The sequence below is a fragment of the Corvus cornix genome, chromosome 20, assembly GCF_000738735.6.
Source record: "Corvus cornix cornix isolate S_Up_H32 chromosome 20, ASM73873v5, whole genome shotgun sequence".
NCBI lineage: Eukaryota > Metazoa > Chordata > Aves > Passeriformes > Corvidae > Corvus > Corvus cornix.
The window spans coordinates 12,187,892-12,214,000 of record NC_046349.1 but is presented as its reverse complement, the minus strand read 5'-3'; the positions used below and the strand labels follow the sequence as shown (position 1 = coordinate 12,214,000).

At 45.4% G+C, this 26,109-nt stretch overlaps 1 protein-coding gene across 3 annotated transcripts in view; it reads left to right on the top strand.

The window, feature by feature from the left end:
• Positions 1-26,109, top strand: part of SPO11 (SPO11 initiator of meiotic double stranded breaks) — a 224,753-nt gene that overhangs the window by 104,497 nt on the left and 94,147 nt on the right. For all 3 annotated transcript variants that reach the window (XM_019284446.2, XM_019284443.2, XM_019284454.2), the window contains exon 2: positions 5,660-5,791. The gene's annotated coding sequence lies outside the window, so the exon portion shown is untranslated. The remainder of the gene's footprint in view (positions 1-5,659; positions 5,792-26,109) is intronic.

Genomic DNA, 26,109 nt, shown 5'->3' with positions numbered 1-26,109 from the left:
TCCTCCACCTGGGGAGTTACATGACCCAGACGTGGACCAGGGCAGCAGCAAGAAGGAAAGGACTTCGTTCCTTGACTCCCTTTGAACTGGCAACTCACATCGTCCTTCTGTTTTCACACAAAAGGGTATTTGGTAATTTTGTATTCTATAACAATGAGTCTGGTATTTCCGTAGTGATGCATATTGTTATAATCTCTCTGCTTTGTTTCCTCGACATATTTTTTTATTAAAAAGTCTTCCCAGCCTTAAATAAGTACAGAATAAGTGTGGTCATTCTGGGAACATGAGAGGCCTGATTATCTGACCATCAAAGACTATGCTGTAAACAGGATACTAGTAAACAGGAACTGAACCCCATATGGAGAGTTTGTGGTTTTCTTCAGCCTCTGTTTGTTATGTCTTACATCCTGTTAATTATAGAAAAAGAGCTGGAAAGTTGGAAATAATCTTTTCTACAGATTATTTCCAGCTTCCCTCCGACAGAACAAAACGCTGTATAGTACTGCCTTACCTTGCTGCCTTCAGATGTAAAGCATTAAGACAATTCATTCCAAGGGGATCACTTTTCAAGAGGATTACAAGCAGTTTTTTTTTTTCCTTCTAATTACAAAATGAAAGTTTCAATCTTAGCATCTTATGCAGGGAATCCTCTCAATTGTTAGCACAGCATTTCAGTGTCTTCTTTGGTGTGTTTGAGAGCCTTTGATACCTTTTAAATACCATTTATTTAGTATACTTATTTGACTGGTATAAATCATTTCTGAGTAGGTGGGTTCTTAGAATGAAGATTTTGTTGCACAAAACAAATGGCAGAATTTAAAGTCACAGTTTTTGAGTTATCTGTGTTGTTAGGTGTCTTTCCAGGTTGTCCATGCATGCAGGAGGTTTCTCCAGCGCTGGCCAAAGCGGTGGGCAGAGCAGAGAGTCACTCCTGCATTCCTACTGCTTATCCTTGACCTTTGTTTCACACAGATAATTGTCCATCTTTCCAACATGGTTCAGTCCATGCTTCCAGTGTCAGCAAACAGATTCCTGAGTAAAATACTGGGAATTGTTCAAATCTGGAGTTTTGTGTTTTGAGGTACATTTCCACTCTTCCTCAGGGACCTGCTTTGGAGTTTTGGTGCTCGAAGGAGACACATCAGAGGAACAGTGAGGAGGTCATGCTTTGTTTAGACCTATTCTTACCAGATCAGACTTTGGTTTTGCAAAACAGAAAGCCAAAATCTGTTTGGTTCGAGGTCCCACGTTAGCTGTGACGAGCGGAAAGTACCAACCACCACTTACATTTCTTAGACAGACCAGAGACCACAAATAAATCTCATGTTATTTTTCAGCTCTCCACTCTCAGCACTGTCTCTTTAAGCTGCTCTCTGATGCCAGCCATCTGCTCCCAATTGCTGTGTTACTCTTGAGATCTGTAAGGCCAAGTCTGTGCACTCTGCCCCCAGCAGCAAACTTGGGCCAAATCCCCTCATCTGCAAAGCTCCTACCGGTTCTCATCCTCGTGGAGAGGAATGGGAGGAGATCTTCTGCCCCATATTCCCCCAGGCTCAAGGTATTGCAGCACCGCCATTCCTGGGGCTGCCATTGGGACAGGAAAATAATGCCAGGATTATGGGATCACCAGAAAGAATTAAAGAAATTCTGAGAGAATTGGCTGCTTATGAGCAATAAGGTTTGGATGCTATAAAAATGCCCTGTTCTGGCATAATTCTGCTCCCATTAAACTCAAGGAATAGAATTCCTACCAACTTTACTAGGAGCAGAGTGTGGCTAGTGCTGAGAGCTTTTGAAAATCCCACTGTATAGCTACACCCACTTTATGTGTCCATTTTAATGACATGATTAATAAAATACCAATGGAGCTCCAAACAGTTCTGTGTTCGTTTTCCAAAGCACTTTGACTCACCCGTAATCATAACCAGACTTCCAATTACACTGGATTTTAATTGTTCTCCTTTAAGGATAATTACTAGTACTCTGAAAAAAATTACTATGAGTAGCTGGTGATGAGTAGGAATAGGCATCCTCGCTTCTCTCGGTCTGTTCTGTCATTTGAGTTATGAGGAATGTAATTGGATATGTGACACCCAGACAGAGAGTGGTTTCCAAGATCTGAGAGGGCTCTGTTGCAGTTAATGTGTTAATTTGGGTTCCATCTTCTCATTTGTTCTGCTTTGATCTATCATTTCGTAAAGCCAAAGCACCAAATTATTAAGTGTGTGTGCTTGATTTATGTGCAAGACTCCATTTGCATACACATTAATATTTTTAAAATTTTGGTCCAAATTTCTGCAAGCCATGGTATGGAGTAATATGAGCTGTAATTTCACACTGCGTGGCAATGACTGGTGGGAATAAAATTATCCTGTGATTTGGCCCTACTCACATACCAGGAGCTATTTTCCATTTGGAAATTTTGAATACTGCCAATTGAAATATATCTGTAAGCAAGCTGTAAAGAGAAGCATTGCATGATCTGAAGGGCCTGGGCAGGAGGCTGAATCTCATGCTCAATGTATTGAGATTATCAAGAACATGGCATTAAAACCTCAGCAAGTGGGAGGGATATTTCTACTTGCCTGACAATGGACAACCAGGGACTCTCTCCCCTGACTGGGAGAAGAATTGGGGCTGAGTTTGCTGAAGTGCTGCCCAAGAGGTCGGATTTGTGACTGTTCCCAGCACAAGGCTGATTTTTGGCATCGTTGTTTTTATGCTCACCCAGTTAAAGTGCCTGTAGCGGAATTCTGCTGCCATTTATCCATAAACCCAGATTATACAAATGCAAGGAGGGTGTCATTGTGAAAAACTCTGAGTCTTTACGCTTTTGGGCCTCTGGGAAGTTAAAGATTTATTTTCAATCTGACACTTAGCCCGAAGAGGTTAACAGAGCTGCTAAGATCCAGAAGTTACTGTACTTCTCTAGTACTTTCTTTTTCAAATTTGTGTAGGACACCTTCAGACATAAAGTATAGAATAATATAAATATAATCATCTATTCTTTGATGTTTTATTATATTTGTTTATTTGTATTAGATTAGTATTGTTTTAATAAAGCTCTTTTTCTTCAAAATATTCCACAAAATTCATATTATAATTAATTTTATTATAAAAAAGTCTCCACTGGGAAATACTGATCCTTAGAAATGTGTAGTTTTCCTTGTAAAATATTTCCTCCACTGACACTTCTCTCCATCACCGTGACATTTTGGAAAATTTCTGGAAAAAAATTGGGATACAGATCCCAGCCAGTACAGCTGAGGGGTGGGTGAAGGTTTCTGGTTCAACCTCTGCCCACAGCCTTCAGCTGAGGCTCTGGGACTTGGCTCTCTGTAAAATAAGCTGTTTCTTGAGCTATCAGATGAGTTGGATCTGCTTGGGAATTCTTGACTTTTTTCTCTGCTAGAATTCAAAGCTCTGCCTCAGTTACTTTGATTTCTGGTTGACTGGTTGGTGTCAGAGATGCTGGTTTGTATTTTCTCTGAGGTAAATCTGTCCCATCACTGCTGTGGCTTTGCAGTTAAGGTGGAGACGTTTGTGGAATTTGAAGATCTTTGCATTTCCTAGGGGTGGTCCACGGCTGTGTTTGCCTCCCAATGACCGAGACATTATTCAGTGGGAAGATCATCTTAAATATGATCTGCTGGATAATGGCTGGGGTCTCCCACAGAGGGATATGGTTGTCCTGCTGGTTCACGGCCTGGGCCATCACTGACTCTGAATTCTGAAGGTCCATGGTTTGCTTGGAGCTGCTAAACATTATCAGATCTGGGTTAAAATCCAGAATTAGATGGTTTTGTGAGTTGCCCTCTCACTTTGAAGCCATTGCTTCCCCTCCATTTCATTTCTGCTTCATAAATGCACAGCAAAATTTTGCCTCCTTTTAGCATGTCAGGATAATTTAATCCAGACCCTTCTGGTTTAAATTATAGCCTTTTCCAACTCACAGACTTTCAGGACAGGCTTTCCTTTTAATCCCTTTTTATTTATTTATTTATTTGTATGTATCTTGTCTCAGCAAATTATGTTGCTTCATGTCATCTTAAACGATGTGGTGTAAAATTAAAAGAAAAGCCACTTTGTAATGTATTAAAATGTTATTTAAAAAACCCCCCAAAATATTTGTCATTTGTTTTGCTCACAAGTAATCCCAAGCGGCAGCGCACTGTGAGGTTTTCTGTGAATGCATTTACAATAGGAGCCAACCACACATTTCACTGAATCAACAGGCTTGTCTCGAGATATTTATGACATGAATGTTCAGACTTCTGTTTAGTCAGCCATCCCCAGGGGAGGCAGCATTTTTGATAGCGCCTAAAGGAATTAGGCACATGTTGTCAAAAGGGTCTTTGAAACTCCTGAAAAATCACTGAAAACACGACTTTGATGGCTGAGTCACTTGGGGTCTTGCAAATGCTGTGCTGAGTGCCTAATTCCCAGCGCAAAGAGAATGGGAATGCAGCGCTCCCAGCAGCTGGAGCCAGCGGCAGCACAGCTCTCCTCACCATCCCAGCAAGACAGAGCGGTGACGAGCAGGAGCTCAGAAACTGCCATTAGCTCTGGATGTGTCACCTATAAAAACATCATTGTCTGTCTGCACAGCTCACAGGCTGACTTTGTGTCAGTCCCAGCGAGGATGCTGCCCTTCCCTCGCCCAGGCGAGCTGGATGCCCCCGAGCTGGCTCTGCTGCTGCAGCTCTGTGCGCCTTACCGAGCTCCTCGTTACTCCCGGTAATCTCTGCAGTCCCAGTTAACTCCAGCGCAAACAGGAGTTTTTCCCACGTTTGGGGCTTCATCCACAAAATCCCTACGAAGCATTAGCAGCAGACCCTGGGGCTGGAACGCAGAGGCATGTTCTGCAGGGGTGTGAGGGCAGAGGAGGCTGATGCCAACCTCGGTCCCAGCTCTCCAGCCGCCTCCTCTCACCACAGCCCCTTGAGTGCCATCTGAACTATTTTTCCAGTTAGAGCCAGACTACTCCATCATGTCCTCGGTATGAAAAAACTTGCGAAGGGGGCAACCTTTGATCCCTAAAAGCTTTCAGAAGTGTTAATTCCATGTCTGGAATATTGTCACGGAGCAGCTGAATTCCAACGCGTCCAAGAGCACAGGCGGCACCCGGGGGGTGAGCGCAGCCTGCTCAGAGCTGGGCCATGTGGAGAAGGGCAGCTCTGGCTAGGCTTTGTGCTCGGGCTTTTATGATGCTTTTAATATGAGAGACTCTTATCATGGTTCATTTACTTCTATGCTTGTGGTTTTGCCACTTGGGAGCAGTTAGAGGGTACTCTGATTCGTGCGAAGGGAAGAGCTGACGTTTAGATGGTGAATTATGTGGCTATTTTTTGGTGGACTTTTGCTTGTATTGAACTAGAAGACATTAAAGCACTTTGGTCCAGTTAAGATGGCATTTATCTTGCGTGTGGCTACACTTTATTTTGTTACCTACACTCCCAGACTGTTTGAGAAGGAATTATTGATAGAAGTTTGAAGACAAGCTGTTGATGATTTGCCTTTGCCATAGTAAAGGCAGGCTCTTAATTAAGATCCACTATGGGTTTTTTTCCAGTGCATTTTTTAATTTATTATTTGCTTTGATTTTCCAGAACATCTATGCTCTAACCAGCTCATTTTGTTTCTGTTTTTGTCCCACCAGTATCGATGTCACTTGAAGATCTGATTGCCAACATCATAAAAACAGTGCTAGGAAAAACCACAAAATATTGCACAAGACCCAGGAGGACTGAAAGTTGAAGGATTTCTTTCAGAGGATATATTGTTTTCACTGGTGAGTAGGTGGAGCCATTCCATTTTTCCTGATTACAGTCTAGAACAGCTCAAGTTGCTGTGACTGGAATTCTGTTTCTATGGATCATCTTGCTGAAAGAATTTGACAGCAGCAGAGTTTTTCCCCAGTGCCCTTGTTGTAAATTGTATGTGTTTCATATCCATTATTAATTAAAAACAGGTTTTTTCCCATTTAAACAATGTAATTTCTTGAGGTGGGAAGAGGCTTTCTTTGGCTGATGGTTGTTCCTTAAATTGGGAGTAGAAATGGTTTGTATCTTCTGAAGTTGAATGTAAATCTGGAAAAACTTTTATTGTAAAGTCTGAAATTGGGCAAAACCCTGGAGCCCCGAGATTCAGATGAAGTCCAGAGTGGTGGTCAGAAGAGTCCTAAAAGGAGCCAAAGGCAGGAATATGGAGGAGAAAAAAAAAAAAAGTTGAATATTTGTTCTCCTCTCAAGCATTCAAGGGGATTAAAAATTGCACCCAAATTGGAATGTTAAATACAAGCTCAAATGGGGAGACCTGCTGGACACATGGTTGCAAACCATTACAGAGGCAGCAGAATGATGGGGTTTGAGCAGGAGAGATTATCCCCAAATAAATTATCCATTCTAAACATTTGTACATTCACTATTTTACTCACAGTGTCTCACACTGATAATATTCTTCCCCCAAATTTACATGATCCAGGGAGAGAAGAAAAATAGAAGTATGCGCTTCTTTTTCTGATTTTGTGGTCTCCAGAGCTGAAAAGAGTTTATTTATTTTCCAAGAAATTCAACCTCACCCTTACTCCAACTGTATGGCACACAATCATTGAAGTCCTGCTCCTTGAAGTAGCTCTGGAATCTTAAAAATCACAGGAAACCTCTCTTTTGTTTGATGTTTTAACCACTACAGAGGAAGACTGTTCCAAAGCTCCACCAGGATCCATGTGGGCTGGGTCACTGTGGGTTTCCTGCCTGACCTGGGAAGCTGCAGCCCTCAAGGTGTGATGGGCATTCCTGTCTCCTCCAGGTGTTGGATCCTGGGAGAAGTTCTGGGAATGTGCACCAGGTACAACACAGGATGCTCTCAAACCTGTTCTGTTGGTCTGCCTTTGCTTCATGGGCTGTGTGAGCAAACAAGAGATCAGAGGGCACAAGAGGCTGATCTGGCTCTGGCTTCTGATTCGAGTAAATAGATAAATCAAAGGATAAAGTGACCACAGCAAAATATGTTACAAAAATCCAGACTTATTTAAGTAATGAAAAGTCATGGATAGCTAGTTTAAGATTGAGAGCAGGAGAGGAGCAGAAGGCAGTGTAGTGGTGTCCCTTGGATGATAAAGACCATCTTAATGTTTTCTGATTACACTTACTAATACACTTTCTAAGTACTGGAATCAGTCTTTGCTGCCTGACATCCTGCTAACAAAGCAAGGGCATTTGACTTCTACCAAAGCAACTCAGAAGTACTAAGAGAATTTCCTACTACAGGATTTTAAATAGGATTTCTTAAAAACAGATCACTGTTTAGAAGTGAGAAGCTGGACTCTTGCCCTGGCATTTTGTGGGGCAGCAGCAGGGACACAGGGCTCTTGGAGGGGGAAAAATGAGTGGTGGACCTTCAGCTCATCCAGGATCTCCTACTTTTCACCAGCCTTGGCTTAGTCTTTCCCTGCCTTAGCTTCATCCAGATATGTGTGCCAGAAGAGCTTTAAAAGAGCAAAGCGGAAAGTCTGTCATTTGTGTTTAATACAGAACAGTTTCACCAGGTATCCTCCTTGTGCTTACGCTGAAACTCTATAAAACATCCTGTCAGTTGCAGAATATATACAAATAACATACGCTCACGGGGCTTGGGAGGATGAAATCCAGATGGAAGGGTTTTTTCTCCACAGAAAACACGGGCCAAACCTTAATGTGCTGCAGACTGGCACGGCCACCCCAGGACAGTGCCAGTTTGCTGTGGGAGAGCCCAGACACATTTTCCTGCACATTTTCCTGCTCAGGCTTCCCTCCTGCTGCCTGAGCTGCATCCACAGCACACAACAGTGTCTCTCTTACAGTTACCTGCCACGGCTGCAGAGAGCTCTCAGGGACTGTGCTTTTCATTCAGCCGAGCGTGATCCTGGGGATGTGAGCTGGGGCAGCAGCAGCATGAACAGAACTTGTGTTTATCCCCTGGGCTGTGCAGCCAGCAGCTGCTCCTATTAGCACAATTTGCATATGGCCTTGGCAAGGCTTGGAGTAAATCAACTGTTCTTCATGGGTGGGGACAGAAAATCTGTCTCCTTTGGACTTGCAGCCGTTGCTGTAACATCAAACCTGTGTTTGGGGATCCAAGAAAAAGATTGGTTAAAAAATAATGATGTTTTAAAATCTTTTAAACTTTAATTTTAAAGTAATTAAAGCCAGAAAATAAGCGGTGAAAGAAGGTGAGCAAGGAGTACCTGTGAATGTTCACAGTCAACTAAATAGAAACCTCTTCTATTTTTGGATGCTGATCTCTGCCTCTCCCCATCCTTCCATGTCCCCTGGCAATAGGGCAGTGTAGGCCCGGAGAAGCAACAAATCTAGCAATTAGTGTCAGCCTTATTAATTCATATCACACAACCTGAATAGATTATTGCTTTGCCATATAAGATCTGACTTCTGTGCAGGTGTGTGTTGGTCAAAGCAGGAAGGAGAGTTGGGATAAATGAATGGTGAGTGTTGGATGTGAGACCCTTTTGAGTCAGTTCTGCAAAGACTTTTAGGTCCTTGACTTTGGATTCAGTGGCAGTTTGGCATCTACGCAGCAACCAGGTATTTAAGCACCTCCAAGTGCTTTCTGTTTTGAGTAAAAAGGATGGGAAAAAACCAGATGTCTCCAAAGCCTGAGTGGCATAGAGGGATGAGCAGGGAATGTCTCTTCCAAGAAAGCAAGAAGAGGGTATCAAAATGAAATGAGCAGGTGGCAGATTCAAAGTAAGGAAAAAGAGATTCTTCTTAACATGTTCTGTATTTAATCTATAAAACTGCTAGGGGACACTCTGAACACTGAAACTTGAGGTAGGTTCAAAATTCAGCAAATTAAAACCACACAACAGCATTCCCATGCTTCCCACCAGGCAGGACACCTGTCACTGCCCACTGCCAGGGACTGCTCCACAGACCTTCAGCTGGGATCCCTACATCCATTCCTGATGCTCTTAGGGAGCCTAAACAGGTATTTCACAGGGCAGCTTGGAGACTTGATTAACATGGACAAATCACTTTAAAATTTTTGGATGAAAGGGGCTCCTAAGCCCAGCCCAAAACTCGCTTTGCACGACGTGCAAACGATAACCGAGCTGACAAAACTCATTAAATGCAGCACCTTTATCATAGGGGATAATCTGTGAAAATGTTGCAACACCAACTGTTGGCGAGCTACCAGCACACCATCCTCCCATTGCAGTTACAGAGCAGTGACCTGGTGATAGGCTCCTACTTGCTCAGCACCAGGCTCTCCTGGGATGATGTATTAGGAAATCCCCCACTGGCTACCTGAGGTTTTATCCCAAGGGCTTTGTGCCGGACAGGAGGGATGGGGCACTGCCCCCACAGTGGCTCTGCTGCTGTTGGGGCAAAGGCTCCAGCAGAGCTCCAACAAACACCAACAGACGTGGGCAGCACAATCGAAAAGCTGCTCTAGACACGCTGTTCAGATTACACAATTAGGACAGATGTCAGTCTTTTGAGGATTAAGGTGAGCCTGGTCGGTCTCATGCAGCTGATCTCCACTTGAAGGACATAAGGTTTGTTTTTCAGGTTTTGTTGTTACAAGCAGACATCATCAAGGTCTGGATCATCAACATTTTGTCCTGGGGGGCAAGGAGATTGAAGAGGCATTTGGCATGGTGATAGCATTTTGGAAAGATTTTGTGAAAATCCAGATTTCTTGCTGCCATATGGAATAGAGGAAAACTAGGTAGATATCCCAGATTTTCTTAGAGTGAATTAAATTTTAAGTAAAGAGCCCAGTGTTTTAGCAAAATGGTCTGCATAGTCTTGTTGTTGAGCTCATAGGGAAATGTAACAAACAGCATTTTCAAGTGGTTTTCAAGACAATTTCACAAGCTTGTTCTGAGCACTTATGGAACCCTTTCTGTTTTCAGAGCTCCCAAAAACAACAAGCTTGCTAAAAAAACCCTACAGGCACTATTTTTAGTGCTGCAATGTCTAAAATAACAGCACATTGACAGGAACTCCATCAGTTCCAACAGGAAGCCACAGTGCTTGGTGGTTTATGGTCCCCCTCCAGTTCCCAACTGGCTGAGCCCAGACAGATGAGTCCAGCAGATCGTGGGTGGGCAGGAGCAGCCCCTGCCACCATGCCAGGAGGGCTGGAGCAATCCTTCCCCACTGCTGGAGTGCAGCTGCCTCTGGGCTAAAACCTGGCCTCTTTGACCACCACCAGGTCTTCAGCTCCAGCTTTCTGCTGTGAAGCCTGAGCTTGGAAAAGGAGTGTTTTCAACTGGAGTGCTCTGCCCATTTTACTCCTTTTTGACCCTCTCCTTGATTTCTCAGTGAAATGTCTCTCTGTTCTTTCTCCCATTCCTGAATTATTTTCCCAGCATTTTTTGGCAGAGAGCAGAGCCTCCCTCCAAGCACCTACCGTGGCATAAAGATATCTGCACGGGGAGTAGGACTGACACACCATTCCCATCCTGTGGCTCCCCGAGCTGCCATCCGAGCTGCCTCTGGGCAGCATATCCATTCTCACTGTAACCCTGGTGTTCCTCCCAAAATGTAACATGAATCCAGGAGCAGCTTTGTTGAACTATAATCTGGGTCAACTGTGCCTGGTAGGTTGAAAGGTCATGCTGAAACCCCATCTGTTTTAGCTCTCCGTTGGAACCATGAAAGTACTTTAAACTTGAGATGTTCTGTAGCATTCCTAAATTATCAGTAATGTGTAGTGACACCAAGAACTGTGGTCTAGAAATGCCATGTTTCTCTCTTTTTTTTTTTTTTTTTTGATCTAACTGGGTGAAGCATCAGATTTAGGAAGTAAATTCAAATCAGCTGGACATAGGTCAGTGGCTGTGTGTGGAGAGGATGGTATGGTAGGTGCCTCTGGCCCATAAAAAGCCTGTCCTACTGAGATCTGGCTCCAGGGCTTATTAAATACCAGCCATTTTTGACTAGTAAAAGACCAAACAAAATGTGCTTTTTCTCCTTTGATGATTAAAATCAGCCTGAAGTGAGTGGCATCATTTATATAAACACTTGCTTTAATGCAAGTGCTGTCCTAAGAGATTACAGCATTGCGTGCTTCCTTGTAAGGCTTTTTTGCTTTCAGGTGAAAGCAAACATAACCTGCAGACTGAGGGACAGCTTCACTCGACCAGGTTGCTCAAAGCCCTGTCCAACCTGACCTTGAAAACTTCCGAGGATGGGACAGCCAAATTTCCCTGGGCAACTGTTTCTTGGGATGTCTCCTCCTCCTGACAGCCCCTGTCAGATCTGCCTTGGGGCAGGGCAGCTCTCTGTGCCCGTGTTCCCAGCACCTCCCTGGCAGTGAGGGTTTAAAGCTGCACTATAAACCAAAGACCACACTGGTTCCTATTATTTATGGCTAACTCAGAGACGGTGACACCCTTGGCGACCTCCTCCTGCCACCTTTAACCTCTCAGCTCTGTCTGCTGCCTCCCCATCCTCACGTAACACAAAGATGAGAACCAAGCCCCTCGCTCTGGACTACGGCGCGGTAATTGAGTGGAGTCACGCTAACGACGCGGAGACGAGTCTGCAACTCATTATGAGGTTTTCTTCTCAATTAATTGTCAGAAGCAAAGGGATGTTTGATGTTTAATGTTGTCTTCTTCTTGTTAAATGCCTTCCCTTTGCCACCCATCCTCAGACACTGGGAATAGGCAGAGCTGAACAAGGCAAAGCTGCGGAGCTGTCGGTGTGTTCGTGTAAAATCCATCTCCAGCGTCCCTCTGTAACACACAGGTCTGTAGGGGACCTTGGGTTTCGGTTTGTTGACAAAATAACACTGACATCTTACTTTGAGGCACCAAATGAATCCTAAACCAGGGTTCAGGGTGGGGGATTTAGATGCTGTGTGTGTTCTCTGGGCCGGGAGAGGGATGCATCTCTTCTGATTATGAACGTGTCCTCACAGATCTGTCTTTGGACACAGGAAGACAATTCCTCTGTCTGAAAATCTTCCTTGGAGCTGATGTTTCCTCATGTGGTCTGAGCCCAGGAACAGCCCTTTGGCTGTCAGGAGTTTATGCAGGGGGAAAAAAACCAAAAACAAAGAAGGGAAACAGCAATGGTAAGGAGATTAGTGAGACTTTTAAAAGGGAGAGGAGTCAAGATGTGCCCTGTGTGACCAAATGGCAGAGATGTCATTTAAAGTGGACCAAAGGGACAGTTTGTCTGTGAAATCTTCTGCTTTTGGACTTAATTAATTTTTATTGTAAAAAATTGTGAAAACATCAGCAGTTTGTGCACTTTTTGCATCTTACAAAATCACAGATTCCTCCGGTGTTTTATAAATTCAGAGGCTTCACAAAGTGCAGGGGAACGGCTGTTAATTTTGGAGACAGGAGGATGAAGCTCAGTTCTTCATCTCAGTTCTTCATCCCTCAGTGCTGCTGAGGTCACTGCAGGAGCATCCTTTTTGTTTCCAAAACTGCACATCTCCAGGCCAGTCCTGTGGGGGAAATCCTCATCCCAGTCAGGTCAGTAGCAAATCTGTGCCTGTTCCACCTGAGCTTGGATTCAGCCTTGGTGTCCTCCATAACGCTGCTCAGGGCTGTTGGGACTCAAAATCGAGCACAACTTCAAAGACTTAAACCAATTGTAATTCAGCAAATTACTGGCAAAGCTCTGATTAAGACTTTAGGTATTTGTGGCTCCCAGCCCACTGCTGTGTCCACAGGTGGAATTGAATTGATTACAAAAAGATCTTTGGAAGGTTCATTATTTTAGATCCAGTGTTTTGAACTTTTAGGAAGATCTAATGTAGATGAGGAAGTAAATAACAATTTTATGAAAAGGTAAAATACAGATTGGGCTCTTGTAATGTGGAAATTGCCAGAGACAAAAAGTAGATAATTCTGCACTAGGCTGCATTTTAAGTTACCGATTGCACCAATTATGTAAGACAAATCTCTTAATTTGTTCTGATTTAGAAACAACAGAGATGCCATATTTCACTCAAAAAACCTAATAAAAATATGTTTGAGGTATCCTTTCCCAGGTTTTTATAGAGAATCCCATGTTATGTTAATGACAGTTTACATTCTGCTTAACCATTTTACTGCAGCTAGAGGGGAGGTTTCTATGTGTATGTTAATACATATATATCTATCTCTATAAAGTGAATAATTTGACAATTTTTGATGTGCTGAACGGGATGGGGAGAAGGACTGATCCAGAGGAAAAGCCAGCCCTGCACATGAACCTGCCTCACTGATGGTTTTGGTGCAGTCAATAATTTCCCTCGGATGCGCTGCAGAAGTTGAGTCAGTACTGATTTGTTCAGGCCAGATGCACAAGGCAGTGGTGCTGCTGCAGCATCCAGCTGGCAGAGCTCCTGACTGCTCTGTGCTGCTCAGCACAGAAGTGCACACATCCCTGACTGTCAGAGGTGAAGGTTTAACCATCACACAGCTCAACTTCAGCTTTGCTGGGACGGTTTGGTTCTCCCTCGTGCCCAGGGAAAAGACCACACTAATGTGGATTTTCGTTTTGCTTTTTTTTCTCTCTTCTAAATTAATAGAATGTTTAAATGTGCTGTCAGGTTTGATTTCAGTTGCTGTGAAAGTTGAAGTCACTTCTTGTCTTGTCCCAAACGGTGCATCCTGTCTCTGCCTTATTGCACAAAGAGCCTCTTTTGGATGTGTCAGACCGAGCCCCCGAACTCGTGAGTGACTTTTGTTAAAACTGGGCAGCACAAACACCCTGTGCCTCATTCCAGCAACCTCCCTCTGCTTTCCTAAAGTCTCTCCCCATCCTTCAAGCACAGAAGATGCCAGAGAGCAGCAGCAAAAAGCAGGGAAGAATTTCACATGAAAAAAACACCACTGCAAGAGGTGTGCAGACCAACCCATCCCAGAATGTTGGATGAAATAATCTGTTCTTCTTTCAGGTTTATCAGACAGATAAACCATTACTTCCCGGATCCCAGGGATGTAAGGACAAGTTCAACTTGCATCATCCTTCTCAATTTCATTAGCTGGCATTTAACTTCCAGTTGGATGCATCATGTAAGTAGACAAAAAACTGTGCAAGAGACTTCCTACAAAGTCCGTATGAATTCCTGTGGGCATTCTAACATATAAGGAGCTATTGCTTCAGTTTTATAATGTTTTATTCAGGTTACAAGCAGCAATTAAAATCTGTGGGAGAACAAGGGAGAAAGAAGGGTTTTTCAGATAAAACCAGGGTAAACACATTTATTTTCTCACTGGAACCAGGAATTTGATATTTCTGTTCTTGCTGAAATTTGTTAGCACTTTGAGACAAGATTTTTCATGCAGAATCTTATAATAAGAAAAGAAATGTAAGCCCAGCATCAGGAGTCAGTAACCCACAGCTGGAGGCGCCAATGTGTTCTTGTCTGCTCCAAAATTCAGGGTAAGAGAGATGTTGGAAAGCTGCATTCAGCTCTATCTCTGCTATTCTCTTCTGAAAACAAATTAATGAGAAAACAAAATGCTGGACCTCCGAAATCACCTCTATCATCAGATTATTTCTGTCTTTTCCAGGAGTCCCAACAGCTCCTGTTGGAACTCTTCCACTAAATCACTTCCTTAAATGGTCACTGAATCAGGGGGAGACAATAAAAGATGGGTTTCAACATCCCCCCCAGCACTCCGAGGCTGGATCTGCCCCCTGCCTTGTGCCTGCTCCAACCACTGACCTCCAGGAAAAGGGAATCATCTCCCTGGGTGGGGGACACACATCTTGGAAAGACTTCTTCTGTTTGAAATTGCAGAAATGGCATTTTTAGTGAAAAAAGGGGGGCTTTGCCTGGATCTAGTTCTTAGCACATCAAATCAGCTGCCGGGTTTGGTGTCAGGGCTGAAGAAAAGTCCAGACCACAGCTCTTGCACTGCAGACAGACTCCCACACTGAGAGGTCTCCCATCACCACCAGTAACAGATGGTGAGGGTGGGATGTGTTTTGCCCACCTTCTCTCTCTCAGGACATGGTTCCAGGTTGAATTTTCTGTCTTTGCCCTTCATGCTGGTCCATTTGTGGCTGGAGAAGTTCACAGTGTGGCTGTGCTGCCACACTCACGCCGTCATTTCAACTCCTCTGGCTGTCAGGGAGGCTCATGAGGTTTGCTGGGCTCTGTTCACTCCATTATCTCTTAGCCTGGGCAGGGAGCACTGCAGGCCACGCACTGAGGGGCTTCCAAAACTAAGCCTCAAATCAAACACAGCAAATTAAGCCACGGCATATGCAACACATCATTTCAGTATTTATGTTTGCAGCCTCCAGCTCCGGTATCGGAAAGCCTGGGAGATGAGTGCAATAAATAGCCCGTTCACAGAGGAGCTGGCAAGCTTTATTATGTTTATGGTTCTGCACAAATAGTGTTGACAGAGTTCTTTTGATACAGAGATAGTTTGTGTGCTCAGATCACTGAGGAGAGCTGCACTTGGGAGGATTTGTCCCCAGCTGAGTCTGGATCTTTAGGTGCCTCTAACTCCTTGTGTGGTGTGTTTTAAACCCTGCCCTGTGGAGGGGCTTTATATAAATCAGTTTATAGTGATTTTGTGCTGCTCCTCTGAGATGGCAAACCCAGCCATACCTCTTTGCCTGGCATTAAATCACTACAATTAAGTGATAATCATTGCTGACTATTCTGAATCCTAAATGTGCCCGGTGTGCTGCAGGAAGTAAAACACGAGGAAAGCATCCCATGGAATTTCCGATCTGAGGCTTTGGTACAAGAGCCATGGAATCAATGGGAATTTTTTCCTTAATTTCAGTAGGAGCTGGATCTTGCCCAAATCGCACAAAGCAGTCTCCCACGCTCCAGAACAAATCCAGAGGCATATGGTTACTGTCAGGAGAACAGGTGGATGTTCATATGGTTTGTAAAGGAGCTGGAGACTGCTTGTTGCATTCTGATAAGAAGGTTTCTCCAGGCAACTGGAATAGAGTAAAAACAGGGAGAAGTGCAGCATGGGCAGCAGAGGCAGCAGCAGCAGGCACAGATGAGACTGGGATATGAGGGAGAGGAGAAGCCTGGCACGAAGTTATGCAGAGCTTTGTAAACAAGGAGGAAAAGCTCAGCTAAATATGAGCAAGATTTGGAGGGAAAACTCAGCACCTTTGAGAGCAAAGGGGTTCGTGGTGCTATTTTGACAGGGATGGAAGTATTTGTGGGGGATGGAGAGACCAGGATGGTCCACAGCTGAGGGCATGTTGTCATGCAGTAGATAAGAGATCTATCCAAAGGCTATCCCAAAATATTCAGTGTAGCAAACTCCAGTGCATAACTTCATAATGGGAGCCATTGTCTTCTTGCCATTTGCAAAATGAAGGCAATAAAATACAATTTTAAAAAATGAAGAATCTTGTGAGTATGAGATAATTTTTTAACTGGAACTCATTGTTTATGCATGCTCAGCAATTAAGGTTCTGTGCTGCTAAAATAGAAATGGTAATAATTTGGGAATGCTAAATCAGCACCACAGCAGTTACTCTCCGAAAGGATGTGTTCGGGAAGGTCTCAGGAGAGATAACCGAGTCTTATTGCTGTTATTTTATTAACTCAGGAGTAGTTTGAAGAGTCCTCTGAAGTATTTATCTGATAGAATTGCCAACCCCAAGGAATGATTTCTGCGTGAGCAAGGCCGTGTTTCTCCCACAGAAGGTGCTAACCAGCCACTCTTGTTAAAAACTCAGAGAGAAAACCCAGCAAAGAATCCTTTCACAGTGGTGCTGAGATGGCTCAGACGTCACTGTGTGGATATTCTTCTGTGCCCCAAGAAAAGTTTGGGATGCTTGCCTTTGAAACTAAATTTTCATTTCATTCCGGAAACGAAAGCTGCGAGCGAAGTGCAAAAGCGGATCAGCCGCGGGACTTCTCGCTGGAAGGGAACCCTGGGCTGGGCTGTCGGGGTTTGCGCGTCCCGTTCTCTCGGGGTTTGCGCATCCCGTTCTCTCGGGGTTTGCGGGTGTCGCGGGTGGCGGGGCAGCGGCGCTGGGGACCGGGATCCGCATCCCAGCGCCATTCCCGGCTCCCGGCGCGGCGCCAGCGCCCCCTCCCGGCATCCCGCGGCACCCCCTGCCCTCCCACGGGGAGCCTCGGGAAAACCCCGGGTGTTGGAGCCTTTCTTAGGTCCAGCGAGCGCAGATCGCTCCGAGGAGGGGACAGGTGTGGGAGGACAATCCTTTCCGAGTGCCCACAGCACAGCGGTGCCTCCCGAAGCCATTTCTGCCCCTCGCTCCCTCACCAGCAATGACGCCATCAGAAAGAGAGCTGGGCAGCTGGAGCATCTTGCATGATAGACACAGAAAACACACACCCATGGATGGCATTTCAGTGAGGGGAAAGGTTTGTGGGTTCCCACGGGAAAGGGGCTGAGGACAAAGCCACAGCTCAGGAGTGGCTCGGGGATCCTCTTGCTGGGAGGTGAGGAGGGGGCTGACAGCATATTCTCAACAGAAAAATTGTATCTATAAATATTGAGATATATATATATAGGTAAATGGAAACATAATGTACCTGGAATGACAAGCAGCCTAAAGGAGAGGACCTATGGACCAGAGTGGTGCCCTGAGCGATGTGAAATACTGTGTTGGATGGCAAGGTGAAAGAAATTCAGCACCCACATAAAACGTGATTAAATATGTATTTTTAAATTAAAGCAGGACCATTTATGGTGAGGATAGCTAAGTTTTTGGTTCTGTAATTCTTTCAGGCTATCCTCTGTCAGTGCAGGGGCATTTCCATGGGGTACAACCGGCAAGTGCTGCTCCCATCCAGTTTAGGAGCACAGCCATAGTTTGCACTCCAGTGTTGTGTGCAATATAGAAATGTCACAGAACTGAACTCGGACTGACAAAGTGGAGTAGTTGGGAAATGTTCTTGTAAGGAAAGTAATAAACACACCTGGCTCAAAGCTGCCAGTGTGGCAGCGCTGGTGCAGGTTCCCCCCCCGGCAATTCTGGGCATTGCTTTGTGTGCACCGAAGCAGAGAGCAGCGATCCCACGCTCAGGCCCGGTGCAGAGGGAGTGCAAAGGCCGTTTTCAGTGCCTGCACCTTGTGTGTTCACAGAGATTTGTCTTCTAGGAGCAGGGCTGATCCTGCACAGCTGATCCATGCTCAGCCACACAGCTGGGGTCTGTACCCACCCAAGATTCATCTCCTTGAGTGGCCTCAGTCCACACCAGACAGAGCATGTTTTGGGGTGACTTTATACTTGTAGGGTGACTTACAGAGACCTGCTGGTGCACACAGACCCAGCCTGATGCCACAGAGGAGCTCGGTGAGCACTTGTTACAGGAATCCAGACCTTTGCTTTTTCACAAAGCCTTTCCGAGAGCAGCGTGAGAGGGCTGAGCCGGGGGGGACGGAGGAGTCCGGAGCCCGGCAGTGCCGCAGGAGAGGTCGGTGTGGCAGGCACCGGAGAGGTGCCTCGATTTGTCGGTGCTTCTGAGCCCTGCGTTTCTCACCCTTCCTGTTAACACCTATTCCTGCCGCCTTGCTTGATCTCCCCAAGATCTCTCGGCTTTCCAGCTGCTCCCGCAGAGCAGGAACAAGGAGCCGAGCAGCCCCACCTCGATCCTGGTCCCTTTCGGAGCCGTTTCCCACTGTCCGTCTCACCGGCTCTCGGGGACGGCATTTTCCATCCCGGGAATGCGGCGGCGCTGCTGTTCCGCTGCTCTGCCGCCAGAGGGCGGGCGGGGACTTCCAGCGCCGCCGGGGCCCCCGGGACGCCCCGGTACCTTCTGGGACATCCCGGTACCTTCTGGGACATCCCGGTACCGTCCGTGACATCCCGGTACCTTCTGGGACATCCCGGTACCGTCCGGGACGTCCCGGTACCTTCTGGGACATCCCGGTACCGTCCGGGACATGCCGGTACCTTCTGGGACATCCCGGTACCGTCCGGGACATCCCGGTACCTTGTGGGACATCCCGGTACCGTCCGGGACATCCCGGTACCCTGTGAGACATCCCGGTAGCTTCTGGGACACCCCGGTACTGCCGGGACCCCCGAGGACCCCTCTGGGACATGCCCGGTACTGCCGGGAACCCCCCGGTACCGTTCCTTCTAGAGCATATGTAATGCCCTCTTCCTCTTGCTCTACATTTAATTTATTGTTTTTACCCGACATAAAATTCTCATCCATTCCAGAGGACTTTATTCCTGTCCATAGGACACAAATTCTTCTCATCAGGACTTCAATTGTTCATCAATATAGATAATTTTAAAGTTACTTAAAATTCGATTAATATTATGTATCTTTAATTCCTGCAGCCTCACTCTGTGAGCAATGTGAAATGATTCCACTGCAGTCACATGTCCAGGCGGTAAGAACAGTTTGGCTCAATTCAATTTGTTAAGACAATCAGTAAAAACCTGCTTAGCCTAATGGGTGAGATGATTTTACCTCAGCAGAACAACGACTTCTGGCATTACCCAGTGAGATGGTGCATGTGAGTGGCAGAAAGAGCAGATTTTTCCTCCTTTCACCCACAACGATTCCTTAGTGAAGAGAGGAATGCTCATGCTGATGCCCCAAGTTTGCTCCGTCTCTAATTTAGGTCTAACCCTGGCAATCAGAATAAGCAATTTTGGTTTGGAAATGTTCAACAGAGATACTTTTACTATGGGGAAGAAATTTAGATCACAAAAACAAGGGGGTCTGAACACTTACTCCTTGATTTCTGAAATGAAAGGTGACATAAGGAGGAGCAGGAGTGGGAGCTGTGTGAGGTTCTCCTCAGCCCTCTGCTGCTGAGGAGAACACCAGCCACTCCGTTTGGAATAACAAATAACAGCATCCCTTGATTCTCCTCCAAGAGTTTTGGACTGATTGCAGCGGGATTACCCATCATCCCTGGGTTACAAACATCCCCACAGAAAAACAGGATTATGTGGTACTCTCACTTTAACCCATGGGGAAGGACTGGCCCATAAGATGAAAGAGACTTTTATTCCTGGAAATCAGGATTTCCCCAGGCCAGGGCTTAGCAGAGCTCTTGCAGTGGCGCTGGTGTAAGCTGTCCCCGACCTGCCCCCCTGGCACAGGGCTGTGCTGGCCACGAGGGCATTCCACAGCCTGTTCCCTGCTCCCAGCCATAAAGAATATCCACAGGAGTCCTTCCCTCATGTGCAGTGGGGTGCAGGTGTGGTGGGCTTTGCACCAGACCCCACCTGGTCCCGCAGCACCTGCCTGGACAGGGCTGTGTATGAGGGGCACGAGGCTGTGTGTTGGCACCTGTATGGAGGCAAGGCTGATGCCTTCAGAGAAATTAAAGCCACATTTACAAATTAATGGTCTTCTCTTCTCAAGCCACGTGTGCTGCTGCATCTCTCCTGGCCCCAGGGCAGGAACAGGCATTGCCCATCTCCAGGCAAAGTGAGGAAACACCATGTGATGGATAAATCACAAAAGCAGCACTGAGCATCTTTTCGGGTTTCCTCCCTGTCCTGTAACATGGGCCAAGTGTTTCAATCAATGCTCATTCTCAAGGGATATGAGCCCAGCTCAGCTGCCTCCTGGGTAAGGCATTTATTTCCTGGGAATCTGGTACTGTGTCTTAGGTCCTTTTTTTTAGCAGGGGATACAATTACTTTTTGTGGAAGGATATTGAAATGTATTATTTTTGTTACTAATTTGATATTATCCAATTATAAGATATTATAAAATTTGCAGATTCTGCCTTAAAGGTTTTAATCTCAGATTTGTGTATTACTTTGATACATTTAGATAAATATTGTAACAAAACACTCATTTACTCTCTCAGAAATGTTTTTATAATGGCTGTAGCTCTGTGTCGCGTGTTAGTATTTTAAATTCTATGTTAAAGAGTTTGTCATAACTAGAGTAGGGAATATATTTTTCATTTGTAACTTAGGTTCTCTTTGCATTGCAAGCTACCAATTAGACTCAGCATACCAAAAATAGCACGGGCAAAGACAGTTGGGCTACTTAAAAAAGCCGTGAGAGATTAACAAAGTATACCTAGACACAAGACACAAACCATATGCAGACAAGAAAGAACCAGGACAAATCAAAAGAGTTTCAGCAGGTAAGCAGCCACACAGCAGCTTGTGTCGTATATCAAAGAGGCACAGACAGTAAAACAGCATCCTGCAGCTGGCAGCGGGTAGAAAGCCCCCCAATAAAAGCTGGATCGTCCCTCTTTGGTTTCACAAGCTGTCCTGGGTAGTGACTGCAAAATTGAGTTGTAAGCATCAGAAGGAGACTGGAGTCATCCTAAACCACGTCTGTGAGGGTCCCTGGGATCCAGGAGGCTGAGAGTGAGGAGTGCTTGGCAAAGGAGGGATTCCTGCTCTCCTGGGAAGTCCCTCTGTGCTTCCCATCCAGAGCTCATATACACACTGCAAGGTAAAGCCAGACAGCACCAGGGCAGTTCTGCTTTCTTCTCAGCATCCATAACATGGATGACACTCCTAATTCCCTAAATAATACTAATTCCCAAAATAATACCAAAAAAATAAGCCAATTCCTAACTGATTAACACCCGAGAGGGAAAAACTGTAAACCCCATTTTTGTTTATGTACACACACTGTAGTAAGATAACAGGAAGGAAAAACGCTATTTATTGTTGATGTATTTATCTAGCTTTCAATTGTTTTGACTTGTTTTCAGGATCCTGCACAGTTTAATTCCTGATGTAGGTGAGCAGCAATGCTGGGAGCCAATTCCATACAGGCAGGAAGAACATGCAGTGTGCCTGTTATGGAGACATCCCTTGCTTGGTGGGTTTCCCAAACTGGAATGGAGGTCTCTGACTGTCCATGTGCAGGATGGTCTCCGTTTAGGGAGGGCAGGGTTTTCGTTACTGCGTGAAATTCAGTGGAGGTTACAGAGTTATTTTTTAAGGTCAAATTTATTCCTCTGCCTCCCAGTATCTGTGGGAATCCATGGGTGCCTGAGGGCAGCATTTCTGTGTTTAGGAAAGGCACAGCAGGGAAAAAGTCAGGTGACTTTCAAGGTACTTGGAATAACTCTGCTGACCCTGGTGGAAAGACCAGGGCCAAAAGGTGGAAGAACCTGATGCACCTCAGGCTACTCTGACAAAGAGTTGGATCACAGCCTGCATAAATTAAGGTCAGCACAGCTGGAAATTCTGCAAAGGGTTGAGCAGCTTGGGCTGATGTTGCTCCAGCTCCGAGACAGAAGCAGGTCCCCAGTGCCTGTGGAGATCGGGGACAGCCAGGACCACTCAGCTTCCCAAGGAATATCCAAACCCAGCACCTCCCTGGAGACAAGAAGAGCTCTTTAAATGCAATTAGGACTTGGGTTAGAGGCTGGCTTTGCTGTGTAATTATCAGCATTACCTCAGCATTATCAGTCCAGGATTTCACTGTTGATCCCGTGGATAATCCTTACCTGTGTGCAAGCAAAGGCTGCTGCTCCTCCCCGACCCCAGCCATCCCCTCCCACCCCTGCAGAGCACAGCACCTCCCACCCCACTGGTGCTGGCACTATCTGCTGTTTGCTGAATTATCTGCTCTGGTGAGCACAGGGTGTGAGAATGGGCAAAGGAGGAGCCTCTTAGTTCAGCCCCAAACCAGGGTAGAAGAATACCAGCAAAAATTAGCCAAAAATGTTTGTCTTCCCTGCCAATCCCTCTCAGTGATTTATTTCTTTTCCCTTCTTTTTTTCCCTCCAAGTTTCACACAAAGCTCTGTCTTTAGGATTAGCTGTCTACAGGCAGCTCTTTGTATTCAGCTGAATTTAAGATTATGGCTGAGCCATAAAAGGGGAGAAAGGTGACACTGGAGAGTTTCTGCAGCTGTAAATCCTGAAATATTCAGGCCCATGACATTTTTGTAGCTGGAAAACGCTGAGTGAGGCGTATCTGGTCAACACTGGGGCCCAAAGCTGGTTGGATTTCACAGAAGAACCTGCTGTGAGTCTCAGGTTTGGGTGGCATCTGATGCATTTAAAGAGATCTTTCAGGTCAGATGCTGAAACGCTGTTTTTATGTGCTGCTGTCTGCAGTGATTGCCAAGAGGTTTCACACTGGTCTCCAGTCCTGAGCTGGTGATGGCTCTGGAGTACTCGGGTGTGCTTTGACTGAGCTGTGAGGACGTGTGTGATGAGTTAAATCTGTCTGAAAAGGTCAGTGGGTCAGGGCTATGCAAACCCAAGCAGCCTGATTCAAGTTCCAGTTCACCACTGGATTGGTATTAAATCAAACATGTCTGTCTATTTACAGACACATGTCCAAGTCACTGAGTTGTGGTTAACAGACCTTGAGGTGAAGGGGATCTTAGGGATTATTACCCTACCACAGGCTTCCCCCCTGGAATTTTGCACTGGAAATCATATTCATGCATGTGAGTCTCATATAGGTGATGAATTTTAACTCCAAAGTTCGTGTCTTTAGTGTTCAGAGACAGGAAGGCAGCTTGAGGTGTGGTTTCTCCCCATATCTAATGAGTGTTATTACGAGGAAATCTTCTACTGGATCAGATGCTTCCAATGAGTCTTTAAAAGGCTTTGAAAGTATTTAACAGGGTACCAGAGCTCACCACAAACGGGAAGAGGAAAAAATTTATGAAGTCTGAGGCTTTGTCACCATGGTGACATCTATTTGAGTTTGGAAGTTGCATTAGTTTGAGCTCACAGATTTTTCTTTTCCTGTCATTAAAGGCACGCCTCTTATCCTCTCTCAGTTCCCTCCTCCGTCTCTTCTTACCCCACAATGACTGCATTTAAAAACTAAATTTCCTTTCAGGGGAAAAAAACCACACAGGATAAATTAGCTCCATCCATTACTGCCTCCAGCAAGCTGCAGCTGCTGAGGTCCATTTCCAAGTGGACCTTATGTATAAAATGAGAGAAAAAAACCCTCTTTTCTGTGACATGCAGTTGAACAGCTGTGATCAGATATGTCCAAGTGGGAGAGGCCTTTAATGATCACAGGGATGACCACATTCACCCCTCCAGTCACTCCCCAGGCTTAGGTGGAGTTCACAGCAGAGATGGATTTGACCCAGTGAAGAACATCAGTGGTCTTCTGGGTTTGCTTTGCAGAGCACGCAAAGAAGCTCTTCAAAGGTTTGTGGTACAACATAACCTTGACTTCAACTCTGGTTTTAATGGCTACTTGGAAGATGACAAAGACCACACTCTTTGGGAATCTGTCATGGGGTGAGAAGCCTCAAAACCTCAGGGCCAAATCTAAGCAGAGATGAAATCTCTGCAGCCCACACAACTGCAGTGGCAGCTGTCAGAAGGATGCCAGAGCAAGCCCTGCTCCTGGGCTGACAACTGCAGGACAGAGAGGCTGAAGCACAGCTTAAAGGAGAAATGCTCCTTTGATGGATATCCAGAACGGGTGACTGCTTCCCTTCAGGATGAGCATGCTGTGCCTGGGAGATGCTGATCAGCTCTCACAACAGCCCTGCCATGGATGGATGGCATGGCAGGAGCCCTGATCCACAGGCAATGGCACTTAGAAGACTTGGAATAGATGAATTTGGGCATTTGTTTGACTTGTCAGAGGGAGAAGCCAAGCTGTGGTTGATGGGTAGAGCAGGACTGGGCTTATTCATAGTCATGGGCTAATGGTTTTCTGGCCACTGGGAATCTTGGTCTTAAACAGCAGGAATTCTGTCCTAGCACTTAGTTTTAGGAGGAGTTTTCTCCCCTGCACTGACCAGCATCACACATCATCCCTCCCCACCTCCATCTGTGCTCACAGTCTAGTTCACTCTCAGTAACACATATTTTATTAAATTTGGCTGAGAGAATGTCACCAATTATGAAGGGGAAAGCAAGAGTGAAGGTTAGGGGGGAAAGGTGAAGGTTAAATTCAGACATTCATGAGTTTATGGGGCAGTTTGTCCTCAAATCAAAGCCAGGCATTCATGTTGAGCTACGTAAACAGGAACAAACACTCATGTGAAAGTCACTTAAGAAGCAAAAACCCATAAGAATGTTTGCTGCAAAATATGTACTTTCTTCTGCCTCCCTTCCCCTCCTCTTGGCCCCACTGAAGGAGATTGCTCAGAGTGTGTTTCCAGCCTGGACAATGTGATGCCTCCAAAGATAAAGACAAAACCATCCCTGCCCACAGACACATTTCATGCTCTGAAGGCTGAGCCGCTGCTGCCAGCACAGCCTCAAAAAACAGCACAGGATTCCAGAGCCCTGGGGTTAGGACACATCCCAGTCCTTCTTGAGGTGCCCAGTGGTGTTTTTCCTCAATGCCACACTCTGTTAAGGTTTAGCTCAAAGTATAATTTTGGGAAGAAACAAGAAAACTGGTGAGAACATTTTTTTAAAAAGCAAATTAACCTCAGATCCTCAGTTACCTTTTATTTACCAAACAGAAGAAGTTTCTCTGTGTGATACATTTCTTAAATTATAGGTTTCCCATTTCCTGGCATCCTAATAAAGTCTAGATGAATTATGAGAGAGTCTGCTGGGAGAATGAGTAAACATCTCCTACTGTCTGGAATGCAAGACGACTACTGTCTTATCCTTTGTTACAGGTTGTTAAGATAAAATTGCCCTATATATCAACAGCACAGTCAATGAAATTAGAAAGGGCATTCTACCTCCACACTGCCCCCGAGGGTTTGAGGAGGGAGGAGGGAAGGCATTGTTTCTTTGTTTATTTTGGGTTTTCTTTTGCCATGAAAGAAAAGAAGAAAAGGGGTTTGTTTTGGGTTGGGGGGAGAAGCTTTGTTTTGTTTCTTTTTAATGCAAATGAAAAAGAGGAGAAAAGCCAAGGAGGATGTTCGAGGCAGGTTTGGCTATTTCACCAGCTGTGCAAGCAGGAGAGGCAAAAAATTATGGTTTGATGAGAATCCCAGGAAAGGCTGAACTGCAGCGGCAGCAAAGCTTGGGTGCAAGGAGACCCTGAAGCTGTAAATGTTGGCTCCAAGCAGGGCAGAGGCTGAGTCCCTGAGCTAAGGGCACCCCATGGCTTTTGTCCCCCATCAAGTGTGTGCTCTGAGCAAGGGCTGCCCTTTATCTGCTGCTGCAAACTTGTCAGCTGCAGTTTGGGGAGAACCCTCTCGTACACCCCTGTAATCTGCTAAAGTATCTCTGGTGTGTCTTTTATCAAATCTTGATGCTGTTGCAGTTTTCCTAGTCTTTAGAGAGAAGAG